Source organism: Chrysochloris asiatica, unplaced genomic scaffold (assembly GCF_000296735.1).
Source record: "Chrysochloris asiatica unplaced genomic scaffold, ChrAsi1.0 scaffold00011, whole genome shotgun sequence".
Lineage (NCBI taxonomy): Eukaryota > Metazoa > Chordata > Mammalia > Afrosoricida > Chrysochloridae > Chrysochloris > Chrysochloris asiatica.
In genome coordinates this window covers 21,985,542-21,999,425 of record NW_006408529.1, presented here as the reverse complement: position 1 = coordinate 21,999,425, position 13,884 = coordinate 21,985,542, and the positions used below count along the sequence as shown (strand labels likewise).

Here is a 13,884-nt window from a genome sequence, read left to right as displayed (position 1 = left end):
TGCAGCCAGAGTGCTCCTTAAAGGTCAGGAGAGACAAACTTCATCTCTCATACTTTGGACATATTGTCAGGAGGGACCAGTCACTGGAGAATGATATCATGTTTGGTAAGGTGGAGGATCAGAGAGAAAGAAACCCTCAGTGAGACAGATTGGCAAAGTGGCAGCATCAATGGGCTGAAATGTTGGTAACAATAGTGAGGCTGGCCCAGGACCAGACAGTGTTCCATTCTGTTGTGCTTTCACTATGAGTTGGCACCAACTCAATGGTACCTAACAACAACAACAACAGAAATTTTGAGCTACAAGACAAACATCAAAGAGGACTTGACATCCTTTTCTCTAGCAATTAAAAGGGAGTGCTTTCCTACCTGAAACCTAAAACATTAGTGAAACATGTGAAAGGCAGAAATCCTCAGACTTGAGATAATGATGGAGAAGAACAATGAAGGAGACTAATGGGACCACTCAAATTGGGAGTGAGGCTGGAAGGACTAAAGTTTTTCTAAGAGTTTTGAATTTCTATTTTACCAGAAACTTTCTGAAATTGTATTTGTTGGATTTCAGACCCAGAAGAGAAAAGCCTTGTGAGTACATAGATGCTTAGAAACTAAAAAAAAAAAAAAAATGACCAGAACTCATTCTGAGAGACAATAATTCATTACACCAAAGGAAGTTAAAGAAAATAAAAGAGATTGCTTATCAGCAAGAGAATTTACCTACAAAGGGTGAAACACAGCTGTGTTCAGTGGTACCTGGCTGGATCATGAAGTTTTACCTGCTAGGGGCAGGAATTAATGTCTTTTTATATCACTGAGTGTTCATAAGCATAAGGTCAGTTATGGATGGTATTTGGAACCAGGAAAAGGTAGGAAAATTTCAAGGCACCTAGCTGTTTGTCCTTTCCTACAGAACAAAGAGATTTGGGAGGAGGGACAGTCATCTTGAAAGGAGGGGCTGTGGGCTCCTTCCTAGTATATGCATAACTAAAGCAGGAAAACCAGATAGCTGGAGATCTACATCCCTAGTGTGTGTCCTAGTATGATGCTCTAGGATAAGCATTGGACTGAAAGGTTGGTTTGAACCACAAGGTCAGATCTTCAAATTCAGTAGCCACTCCTTGGAAGCCCTATATAGGGTCACTATGAGTAGGAGTTATGAGTCAAAAATGAATCAATGGCACAACATACATAGCTAAAGGAGGGACTGTCTGTTCCTTCCTAGCCTATCAGGAGCAGGGAGAAAAGACAGGAGACATAGTTTGATGTAACCTTGGCTTAGACATTTTGGAGCATTAAGTTTGTGTGCCTACACTTTCCATCCAAATAATTTTGAGTGAAATATTGTGAATAACGTTAGATTCCAAATCCTTTTGCTTCCATATGCTATTAATAAATATTTTTAAATTCATACCAAAATATAGAAATCTTTCTTCAATGTCAATTTGCCAGGTATGCTTAAAACATAGATTTAAATATTCAGGAAAATTTTTGAATTACAATGTTCAAATGCACACATAATATTGCGATCATATTTTAGCTCATGTAAGTTTTTTTTTTTTTCCTTTTTGATAAAGTGCATTCAGTATAATGTACAAAAAAAGAGGAAAATCAACTCCATATGCCACTATGAGTCAGAGTTTACTTCAAGACTTCTGATTTTTGGTCTTTTTGCTAACACTGACCACTCTGGGTACTGGGGATTGCCCTAAGCATCTGCAAAGGAAAGGGCAGAGATAAGCAACTTTCATAGATTTCCCCTTGAATTCTACACATTCCTGCAGCCATCACTGGTGAAACCACTTACACCCATATTAAATAGTCATATACATCAAAGACATATCTTTGAATATGAAGAAGAGAATTAAGTCATTTTTCATAAGGATAATAAACTGTTACATTTTTTAAGGGACAACTAGAAAAAAGAAGAGGACCATTATCTACAAGGCATTCTTTATGACAGGTAATAATTTGCTCCATGTTTCTTTCAGAGGTGATTGTTTTATTGCTTTTTAACAAGTGCTAATATTAATTTTATATTTTAAAAAATCTTCATGCTACTTGAAAAGCCCCATAAAAAGGCAGTTTTATAAATCTGTCACTTAGTGACTTTTATGTATGTATATCTTCCAGAGTCAACAAGTAGCAATTTTCATTGCTTAAACCTAGACAACACTTAATATATATGCTTTAAAATAGCCTGATGTAGAGCAGGTACAAATTTAGAAAGCCACAATAAACAATTAAGGTTGTAATCTTAAAACACCATTCACTCAAAAGTATATTATTAAATCTAGCTCCACAGTACAAAATACTAACTTTAAAATGTACTTCTGAAGAAATGTGAAAGTTCTATTGAGAGGAAAGAATACATTTTTAAAAGTAGCAGTTTAAGTTATAAAAGACAAAGTATCAAGTAATCAGCATTTAACTAAAAGTCATTGTAAATTAATTTTAGGTTGGAAAAATTATGCGATTTACAGTACTAGTCACAAGGTCATCTTGAAGGCTATTAGCTAATTACAAGTCACTACTAATTGTAAGGAATCTGTACCTGGACCAAGAGGCAGTTGTTCGAACAGAACATGGGAATACTGAGTGGTTTAAAATTAAGAAAAGTGTGTGTGATGGTTGTATTCTTTCACCATACTTATTCAACTTGTATGCTGAGCAAATCATCTGAGAAGCTGGGTTCTATGAAGGAAAACTTGACATCAGGATTGGAGGAAGACTCATTAACAATCTGCGATATGCAGATGATACAACCTTGCTTGCTCAATGTGAAGAGGACTTAAAAAAAACATTTACTGATGAAGATCAAAGAGCCCAGCCTTCGGTATGGATTACATCTCAATGTAAAGAAAACAAAAATCCGCACCACTGGATCAATAAACAACATTCTTATCAATGGAGAAATGATTGAAGTTGTCAAGGACTTCATTCTTCTTGGATGAACTATCAACACTCATGGAAGCATCAGTCAAGAGATCAAACGACGTATTGCATTAAGCAAATCTGCTGCACAAGACCTTTTTAAAGTGTTGAAGAGCAAAGATGTCAACTTGAGGACTAAGGTGTGCCTGACCCAAGCCATGGTGTTTTCAGTAACTTCATATGCATGTGAAAGCTGGACAATGAATAAGGAAGATCATAGAAGAATTGATGCCTTTGAATTATGGTGTTGGAGCAGAATATTGAAAGTGCCATGAACTGCCAAAAGAACCAGTAGATCCGTTTTAGAAGAAGTGCAGCGAGAGAGCTCCTTAGAGGCCAAGACGACCAAACTTCTTCATTCATACTTTGGACACATTGTCAGGAGGGACCAGTCGCTGGAGAAGGATATCATGTTTGGTAAGGTGGAGGGTCAGAGAAAAAGAGGAAGACCCCAGTGAGATGGATTGGCCAAATGGCAGCATTGATGGACTCAAGTGTGGCAGCAATAGTGAGGTTGGCCCAGGATCGGGCAGTGCTTCGTTCTGTTGTGCAAAAGGTCGCTATGGGCTGGTGCTGACTCGATGGTACCTTACAACAACAACAACTAATTGTAATAGTCTTGGTGTGATGCTACAGAATCCTGATCTGCAAGGTCGATAGTTCAAACACACCGTTGCTCTTTGTAAACCTTAGACAGAGTCACTATGAGTTGGACCTTACACGACAGCACTTAACAACAGCAAAAACTTATTTGTAAAATTAAAAGTTGAATCCTTGAAATTTTGTTCTAGTTGGGAAAATTCATAAGAGTGCATGTTTGAATGCAGTCTAGGACAAGAGCATCCATTTGGAAGCTCACTATGTTGTCATGCTGCCTTAGGGAGTATGTTAAAGAATAGCAGGATGTTGGCAAGGAAATGGAAGACACAAATTGAAAGCATGGAAGTTGTTAAGGAATTTAAACTTGACTTTTTTGTGGCAGAGGTTAGGAAAACACTCATTGGCAAAGTTATAACAGAGTTTAACACAAAAACATATTCTATGAATGTTGATAATCAAACCAAGATCTAAACATGTGCCATGTATTTGAATCCTCTTCCACCACACCTACAATGTAGTCCATGTGACTTTACATATGTAAATTAATAATTTATCCAAGAAATTTGATCACACATACACTTAAGTTATTGACAGAGTTGTGAAGTCTCTAAACAAGTTGACAATATATGTGCTGTTATATATCTGCAATTTTAAATAGAAATATTTATATTTCACTACTTCTATAGAAATGCATGGAGTCCTGGTGTGGCAATATAGGATAAGCACTGTACTAAAAGGTCAATTAGAACTATAAAATCAGCAGTTCAAACTTACCAGCCAGTCCTCAAAAACCCTATACAAGTCGCTAGAATCGGAATCAACTCAAAGGCACTTAACAACAACAAGCAACGAAGAAATACATAAGGAGATGATATTTCCGTCTATTCAGTTGACAAGAATTGAAAGGAGAGATGAGACTATTTGCATGAATATGAATTGTGACTGATGGAGGATTGTTTGAACCATCTTCATCACTGAGGATGAACTCTAAAAGGTAAATTGCAAGACAGGAGTTTGCGGAGGCAATAGATAGATGTGAGATAAAGCTCAGCAGGTTTGAATTTGTGCTAAAGCCTTCATATAGCCATATTTTCCTTAGAGATAGTGACAACACACAATTTGCACCTTAAACTACCATATGTCCTAGAGTCTAGGGGATAACCTAGGGACATACTCAGACATTTTTGTTGTGTGTTTTTTAAACTTGGATTTCAAATCTTCCTTAATGCTGATAAAGATGGAAAGATATCGAATGGAGGAAGAACTTTCTATTTTTACTTTTGTTCCATCTTCAGAGGCATTTCTGGAATCTGTAACTAAAATGAATTCACTGAATCTAAGTTGAAGGGACTACTTGCAAAGGACAGACTGCCCAAACCTTGAAGACACAAGCTCAGAGAAGGCTATGGAGTGTGAAGTAAAAACTAAACCTAAAAGAAGTAACAGCTTCAAATGTGATGTAGGAAAGATTGGAACTATATTGTTTTCTCATATTCTGAATTTACCAGGCAATAAGGCATTATACATTTTAAAATTATGATATCTAATTTATATGAATATGATCTTCTACTTTCCAAATAATCAAATGCAAGGCTGTCCAAAAAGGTAATCAGAGAGAGTCCCTAATTGTATCCCAAACAAATGCATCATATTCATTAAAAGTCATTTGATGCTTAATTTTTCAAAAGCTACTCTCGAAAGGAAATCAATACTAAAGTCTGTAATTCATTTTGACCCAGTCTGTGAATAGAATAATCCAGTATATTTTCCAACAGCACAGAGTTTTAAAAGAAAGTAGTTAGTATTCATTATTAGCCAATTCCCTTGAAGAGAGAAAAAGTGAAGTCAGGTTATATTAGTCATTCCCTACAGGTTTTCAGATAAAAGGCTCTTGAAACCTTAGAAGATTTGAACAACTTCTAAAACAGAGTTGGGATTTATTTTAAAAACATAGGTCTTATTAGAATTGTGTGCTTCTCTGTGAGTCCCACAGGAAAATGGAGAATTTGCAACATATACAACCAAGAAAGGTTATAGTTCAGACACTATCCAGATGTTATGGGAACTACAAAGATGAGTAAGACACCAACCTTGCTTTCTCCCCTAAGGAAAACACAAGAAAGGGCCCTTTCCCGAAGGAAGAGGACACCAAGAAGTCACAATATGATAAGGAAATATGGCTATGCACCATGATAAGAAGTGGAGAGCAGACCTTTACTTGACTGGTGACAAAAACAAAACATAAAGAGATCAATAATAATACTTTTGTAATAAGCCCAAATATGCTTTAACAATAAATTATTCCTGATAAAGAGCATTTTAATTAAATGAGAAAAAGTTAAAACACCTTTTTAAGCAAAGCAGAGCAAACACAAAAAGAACAAGTTGCTTCAGAACTGTCAGATTATATATGTTTTAGCATTCAATACAATTAATATTAGATATATTTAGAAGAAAGGCTTTGTGTCAGAAAATTATCTTATTTAGCAATATTTTTTCTTTTTTATGAAAAAATATAAATGCTAATGATTATTTACTTAGACATCAAATATTAAAAAGTTTCAGAGATATGGTAAGTGAAATGCCTAATGTAGTGTATAAGACATATTAGGTACTCAGAATATTTTTATTTTCACCCACTATTGCCAAGTTTGAGGAGGGGACAGGGAGGGGAAGTAGGATAAGGAAAAAAGGGAAATCAAGGTTCTTTATACTTCCGTCTTTTCTGGACAGCAGGCACTTCACGTATAGGTGTGATGCCCTCCTTGACAGGAAAAATCATCCACATCAAAAATCTGAAACACAGGTTTAGGGCTAATGAAATTAGGGGACAATTTGATCTCAAAGAATAGATAAAGATACAGATATTGACTGGTTAGTTTTTTTCTTCTGTCAGTCCATGCATGGTGCTTTCAACATTTTCTACCAATGCAATAATTCAAAGAGATCAAATCTTTACTTTTTCTTATTACATCAGGATCGTAGTTCTTGTTGTTAAATGTCTTCGAGTTGACTCTATTCATGGTGGTGGTTGTATGCCGTCGAGTAGGTTCCGACTCATAACCACCCTGAACAGGCTTTCTGGGGCTGTAAATCTTTACGGGAGCAGAAAGCCTCATTCATCTTTCTCCCATGAAACAGCTGGTAGTTTCGAACTGCTGACCTTGCGTTTCACAGCCCGTTTCGTAACCACTACGCTGCCAGAACCCTATGTTATTGTTGTTAAGTGTCGTCGAGTAGGTTCCAACCTATAGCGACCCTGAACAGGGTTACCAAGGCGGTAAATCTTTACAGGAGTACAAAGCCTCATCTTTCTCCCGTGGAGCAGTTGGTAGTTTCGAACTGCTGACCCTGCGGTTCACAGCACAATTCATAACCACTACGCTACTGAGAACCCTATAGGAGACTGTAAATCTTTATGGAAGCAAACAGGCTCATTTTGCTCCTAAGGTCAGGCTAGGGAGTTTGAACCACCAACTTTGTAGTTAGAAGCCCAACATCTAACCCACAGCACCCCCAAAGTTCCTGTAACAATAAAGCATCCTAGATTTAGGTGGCAAATATTTTTGCAGTATTTCAGTAGAAATTTATTCATATTTTATACAAATACTCCAGTTGTTAGTTATAACAAACAAACAAAAAAAAGTGTATGCCCAGTTTATATATGTCGGTATACCTAAAAGTCAATAATACTACACAGATTTACTTTTTGAACCTTCTAATGCATGCTGGCAAATTTGCTACAACAAGACCTTTTTAAAGTTTGTAAGAGCTAAGTTATCTGTTTGAGGACTAAGGTGCACCTGAATCAAGCCATAGTACTGTCAATCGCCTCATATGCTTGTGAAAATTGGACAAGTAACAAGGAAGACCACAGAAAAGTTGATGCATTGGAGTTACTGTGTTAGAGAAGAATATTAAAAGTACCTTGGACTGCCAAAAGAACAAGCAAATCTGTGTTGGGGGAAGTACAGTCAGAATTCTCCTTAGAAGTCAGGATGGCCAGACTTTGTCATTCATACTTTGAACATAATATCAGGAAGGACCAGTCCCTGAAAAAGGACATTGTACATGGTAAACTGAAGGGTCAATGAAAAGGGAAAGACACCCAACAAGGTGGATTAGCTCAGTGGCAGCATCAACGATCTCAAGCGTAGCAACAATTGTGAGGTAGGCACAGGACTGGGCAATGTTTCGTTCTATTGTGCATAGGGTCACTATGAGTCATTACCAACTCCATAGCACCTAATACCAACAGCAACAACAACAATGCATTCTGATAAGCATTGTTGTTATTATCCAATAATAATGGAACTTCAAATCAAGTGTTTTCATTTGCTCATGCTACAATCACGCACAGTTGTATTCATTTTTGTAGGTGTTTTTATAGACACTGATATTGTCAAATTTTCTGGTGTTTCAGCTAAGTTAATGTGTGGTAAGTAGTGTTTATGTGAACCTATATCAATGAAGTCAATAGCCATTGTGTTGCATTGACTGGAGTAAGTGTTGGGTTGGTAATCTAAAGGTTGATGATTTGAATCCACCAGTTAGTCATTCCAACGGTGAAAAATGAGACATTCTGCTTCTATAATGATTTACAGTGTCCAAAGTCTTACGGAGCTCTTTAACTCTGTCCATTAGGGTTTCTAGGAGTCATAAGGAACTCAATGGCAGTGGGTTTGTGTCTGTTGTTGTTGTTAGATGCCATCATGTCTCTTCCAAATAATAGTGACTCCATGCACAATGCAACAAAACACTGCCCAGTCCTACACCATCCTCACAATTGTTGCATTCAAGCTTGTTAGTGCTGCTACTTTGTCATTCCATACCTTGGAGTCTTCTTTTATGCTGACATGTACTTTACCAAACATAATTTCCTTACCCTGGGGTTGTTGTTGTTGTTAAGTGCCATTGAGTAGGTTCCAACTCGTGAGCGTGGATTGCCTACCTTGCAATTCAAACCAATTTTGCAATGCAACACATTAACACACAAGGACTCCTTTCCAGCAACCCTATGAACAACAAACTATGACTCATAGCGACCCTATGAACAACAGAATGAAACACTGCCCAGTCCTAGACTAACCACACAATTATTGCCATGCTTGAGCCCATTGATGCTGCCACTTTGCCAATCCATCTCACTGGGGGTCTTCCTTTTTCTCTCTGACAATCCACCTTATTAAACATGCTCCTGACAATATGTCCAAAGTATGAGAGATGAAGTTTAGCCATCCTGGCCTCCCAGGAGCACTCTGGCTGCACTTCTTCCAACACATATCTGTTGGTTCTTTTGGCAGTCCATAGTACTTTTAATATTGTCCGACACCATAACTGAAAAGCATCAATATTTCTGCGGTCTTCCTTATTCACTGCCCAGCTTTCGCATGCATATGAGGTTATTGAAAATACCATGGCTTGGGTCAGGTGCACCTTAGTCTTCAAGCTGACATCTTTGTTCTTCAACACTTTAAAAAGTTCTTGTGCAGCAGATTTGCCTAATGCAATACGTCCTTTGATTTCTTGACCGTTGCTTCCATGAGTGTTTGATAGTTGATCCAAGAAAACTGAAATCCTTGACAACTTCAATATTTTGTCCATTGGTAAGAATGTTGTTTATTGGTTCAGTGGTGAGGATTTTTGTTTTCTTTACATTGAGATGCAATCCATACTGAACGTTGTATTCTTTGATCATCAGTAAATATTTTTAGTCTTCTTCACTTTCATCAAACAAGGTTGTATCACCTGCATAGCACAGGTTGTTAGTGAGTCTTCCTTCAATCCTGATGCCACATTTTTCTTCATATAAGCCAACTTCTTGGTTTTTTGTTCAGCATACCGATTGCAAAAGTATGGTGAAAGACTAAAACCATGTCACACAACTTTTCTAGTTTTAAACCATTCAGTGTTCCCATGTTCTGTTTGAACAACTGCCTCTAGGTCCATGTACAGGTTCCTCATGAGCACAACTAATTGTTTTGGCATACTCATACTTTGCAATGTTGTCCATAGGTTGTCTTAATAAAATGTCCAAAGTATGAAACATGAAGTCTTTCCATCTTGACTTCCAACAAACATTCTGAATGTACTTCATCCTACACAGATTTGTTTTTTTCTTCTGGTAGTGCATGGTACTTTTAATATTCTTCTCTAACACCATAATTCAAAAGCATTGATTCTACAATTGTCTTTCTTATTCCTTGTTCATTCAACCTTCATATACATCTGAGGCATTGAAAATACCATGGCTTGGGAAAAGTGCACCTTAGTTCCCAACTGGTAGCACTTTAAAAAGGTCTTTTGGAGCAGATTTACCTAATGCAATATGCTGTTCAATTTCTTAACTGCTGCTTCCATGAGTATTGATTGTGGATCCAAGCAAAATGATGTCTTGGATAACTTCAATTTTTTCTGCATTTTTCATGCTACTATTTTTTGTTCTAGTGGTGAGGACCTTTGTTTGCAATATCAGCGACTATAAAAACACCCACAACAATGAATACAACTGTGCATGCTTGATTTGGGTTTAGGCATCACTAACTCTTTTGTCTGTGATGTAGTCATTAAGGAAAGGAAGGAGAGAGAGAGAAAAAACAAACAAACAAAAGAAGACTTCTACTCAGTTACTTATAATGTTGTAACTAGCAATGTTGTAATTGTAATTCAATATAGATATATTTTACAAAACAATTTTACTGTTGGACCCAAGCCATGTTGTTTTAAAATTGCCTTGTATGCAAATGAAACTGGGCAATGAAAAAGGAAAACAGAAATAGAAACAATACCTTTGGGTTTGGTGGTGAGGAATATTGTATGTACCATGGACTGCCAGACAACAAAAATTATCTTGGGAAAAATACAGCCAGATGCTTCTTGGAAGTGAGAATGGCAACCGAGGTCTCATACATTGGACATGTTATTAGAAGTACAAGTCCATGGAAAAGAACATCATGCTTGGCAAAGAAGACAGTCAGTGAAATATAAGTCCCTCATTGAGATAAATGGACACAGTTGTTGTAATCATGGGTTTAAATACAGCCACAGTTTTGAAGGGGACACAAGACCAGGCAGTGTTTCATTCTGCTGTGTATAGAGTCACTGTGAGACTGAACTGATTAGAAACCATTTAACAACAATTCAAAAAATCTAACAAAATATAGCATTTAAGTAATATACAAATATATTTTTCACATCTGATTAACATTGATAGTAAACATTGCTAAAGATTCTGTATGATCTGGTATCATGACTCATCTATCAGTTTTTCTTTCATACTGCAGTGACTTGTGTGTTGCTATTATGGTGGAATTTTTGCAAGTGGTATTTTAAGTACTAGTGGGATCAATCATGCTGAACTTCCAGTCTAAGATGGAGTAGGGAGAAGGAGAGGCAGACACTTCTGAATGATTAGCTACTGAAAAGCTTGTGAATAGCAGCAGATTGTGTCAGATATAAAGAAAGAAGATAAAATTCTCAGGTTCGAAGACACTCTAGGTGTTAGTGAGCTGAAATAGACTGGTACTGACTATTTGGAATACAATAATCATATGATTTCTTATGTTGGGAATGACAAATTGAAGAGGATTGACACTATTTTCATTGTCAAAACTAACCTTTCAAGAACTATCTTGAAGTATAATTCTGTTTGTAATATGACCATATCTATATGCCTACACAGAAGACCAGTTAATACCACTATCACTGAAATTTATATACCAACCATTAAGTGCCAGTGACGATGAAATTTACCAATATAACCAGATTCTTTAATCCAATATTGATGAAACATGCAATCGAGATGCATTCATAATTACTAGTGATTGGAATTCAGAGGCTGGAAGCAAAGAAGAAGGATCAGTATTTGGAAAATATGGCCTTTGTGATAAAAATGGTGCTGGAGCTCACATGCTAGAGCTTTGAAAGGTCAATACCTTATTTATTGCAAATACCTTTTCAAAACAACATAAAACATGACTGTACACATGAACCTCACCAGATGAACTACACAGGAAACAAACTGACTATATATGTGGGAAGAGAATGGAGAAGATCAGTATCATCAGACAAAAAAAGGCTAGGGGCCAACTGTGGAGGAGATCATCAATTACTCCTGTGAAACTTCAGACTGAACCTAAAAAAATAAAAACAAGTCCATGAGAGCCAAAATTTGATTTTGAGTATGTTGTTAAATGTTGTTGAGTTGATTCCAACTCATAGCTATCCTGTATAGCGTTTCCCAGGATGAACCACTGACCTTTTGGTTCAGTTCAACCTTGCAGTAGAGTACTTACCTTACAGTGCTACACCAGAACTCTGAATTTAGAGACCATCTAAACAGATATGATGAATTAGACACTAATGATTGAAGACCAGAAGAGTTATGGAATGACATCAATAGCATTACTGTTGTTAAGTGTCATCAAGTTTGTTCTGACTCATAGTGACTCTATATAGGGTTTCTGAGGAGCTGTTGATGGGTTTGAAGCACCTAACTTATAGTTCAAACTGGCATGACATCCAGTGTGTATTCTACAGTGTCATACCAGGACTCCATAAGAACGTAATATATGAAAAAAACAAAAGGTCATTAAAAATACAGGAAAGGAAGAAAAGACCAAAATGAGTATCAGAAGAGACTCTGTTGGGCATAGAGAAGCTAAAGTGACTAAAAAAAATGAGGAAGTTAAAGAGCTGAACAGAAAATCGCAAAGGGCAGCTCAGGATGAAAAAGCCAAGTATTACAATGAAATGTGCAAATACCTGGATTTAGAAAGCTAAATGGGAAGAACATGCTCAGCATTTCTCAAGTGAAAAGACTTGACTTGCATTATTGAAAGATTCTATGAGCAAAATATTGAATTACACAGGAAATATCAAAAGAAGATAGCAGAAAGATGGTACCAAAAGCAAAGAAGGAAGACCCTATCCCTCCCAAAGTTGAATCCAAAGCAAAGGTGTTGAAACCAAGAAGGCAGTGCTGAAAGGCATCCACAGTCACACACACTCAAAAGATCCACATGTCACCCACCTTCCAGAGGCCCAAGACTCTGAGGCTCCAAAGAGTGCCCCCAGGAGAAACAAGCTTGATCACTACACCATGACTACTGAGTCAGCCATGAAAAAGATTGAAGATACTAACACACTTGTGTTCATTGTGGATGTCAAGGCCAACAAACACCAGATCAAACTGGCTGTGAGGGAGCTCTGTGACATTGGCGTAGCCAAGGTTAACAACTTGATCAGGTCTGATGGAGAAAAGAAGGCATATGTTCCACTGGCTCCTGATTATGATGCTTTGGATGTTGCCAACAAAATTGGGATCATCTAAATTGAGACCTTTGCGTAGTCAATAAAGTACAGGTAAACATCTTTCTGATAAGGATTTTGATTGTGTGGATCATGACAAGCTATGGACAACATTGCGAAGCATGCGTATTCCTGAACACTTAATTGTGCTCATGAGGAATCTGTACCTGGACCAAGAGGCAGTTGTTCGAACAGAACATGGAAACACTGAATGGTTTACAATTAAGAAAGATATGCAACAGGGTTATATTCTTTCACCATACTTATTCAACCTGTATGCTGGGCAAATAATCCTAGAAGCTGGGTCATATAAAGAAAAATATGGCATCAGGATTGGAGGAAGATGAACAACCTGAGATGTGCAGATGATACAACTTTGCTTGCTGAAATTGAAGAGGACTTAAAATATTTACTGATGAAGATCAAAGAGCACAGCCTTCAGTATAGATTGCATCTCAATGTAAAGAACACGAAAATCCTCACCACTGGACCAATAAACAACATGCTTATCAAAGGAGAAAAAAATTGCAGTTGTCAAGGACTTCATTCTTCTTGAATCAACTATCAACACTCATGGAAGCAGCATTCAAGAAATCAAACGACGTATTGCATTAGGCAAATCTGTGGCACAAGACCTTTTTTAAAGTGTTGAAGAACAAAGATGTCAGATTGAAGATTAAAGTGCACCTGACCCAAGCCATGATATTTTCAATAACCTTATATACATGTGAAAACTCGACAATGAATAAGGAAGACCATAGGAGAATTGATGCTTTTGAGTTATGGTGTTGGAGGAGAATATTGAAAGTGCTATGAGCTGCCAAAAGAACAAAGAGTTCTGCATTGAAAGAAGTGCAGCTAGAGTGCTTGCTGCTTGGAGGCCAGAATGGACAAACTTTGTCTCTCATACTTCAGACATATTGTCAGGAGGGACCAGTCAATGGAGAAGGATATCATTTTTGATAGGGTGGAGGGTCAGAGAAAAAGAGGAAGAGCCGTAGCAGGATGGATTGGCCAAGTGGCAGCAAAAATGGGCTTAATCATG

At 37.2% G+C, this 13,884-nt stretch overlaps 1 pseudogene; it reads left to right on the top strand.

The window, feature by feature from the left end:
• The first annotated feature begins 12,427 nt into the window (after positions 1–12,427).
• Positions 12,428–12,861, top strand: LOC102815884 (annotated as a pseudogene).
• The last annotated feature ends 1,023 nt before the right edge of the window (positions 12,862–13,884 follow it).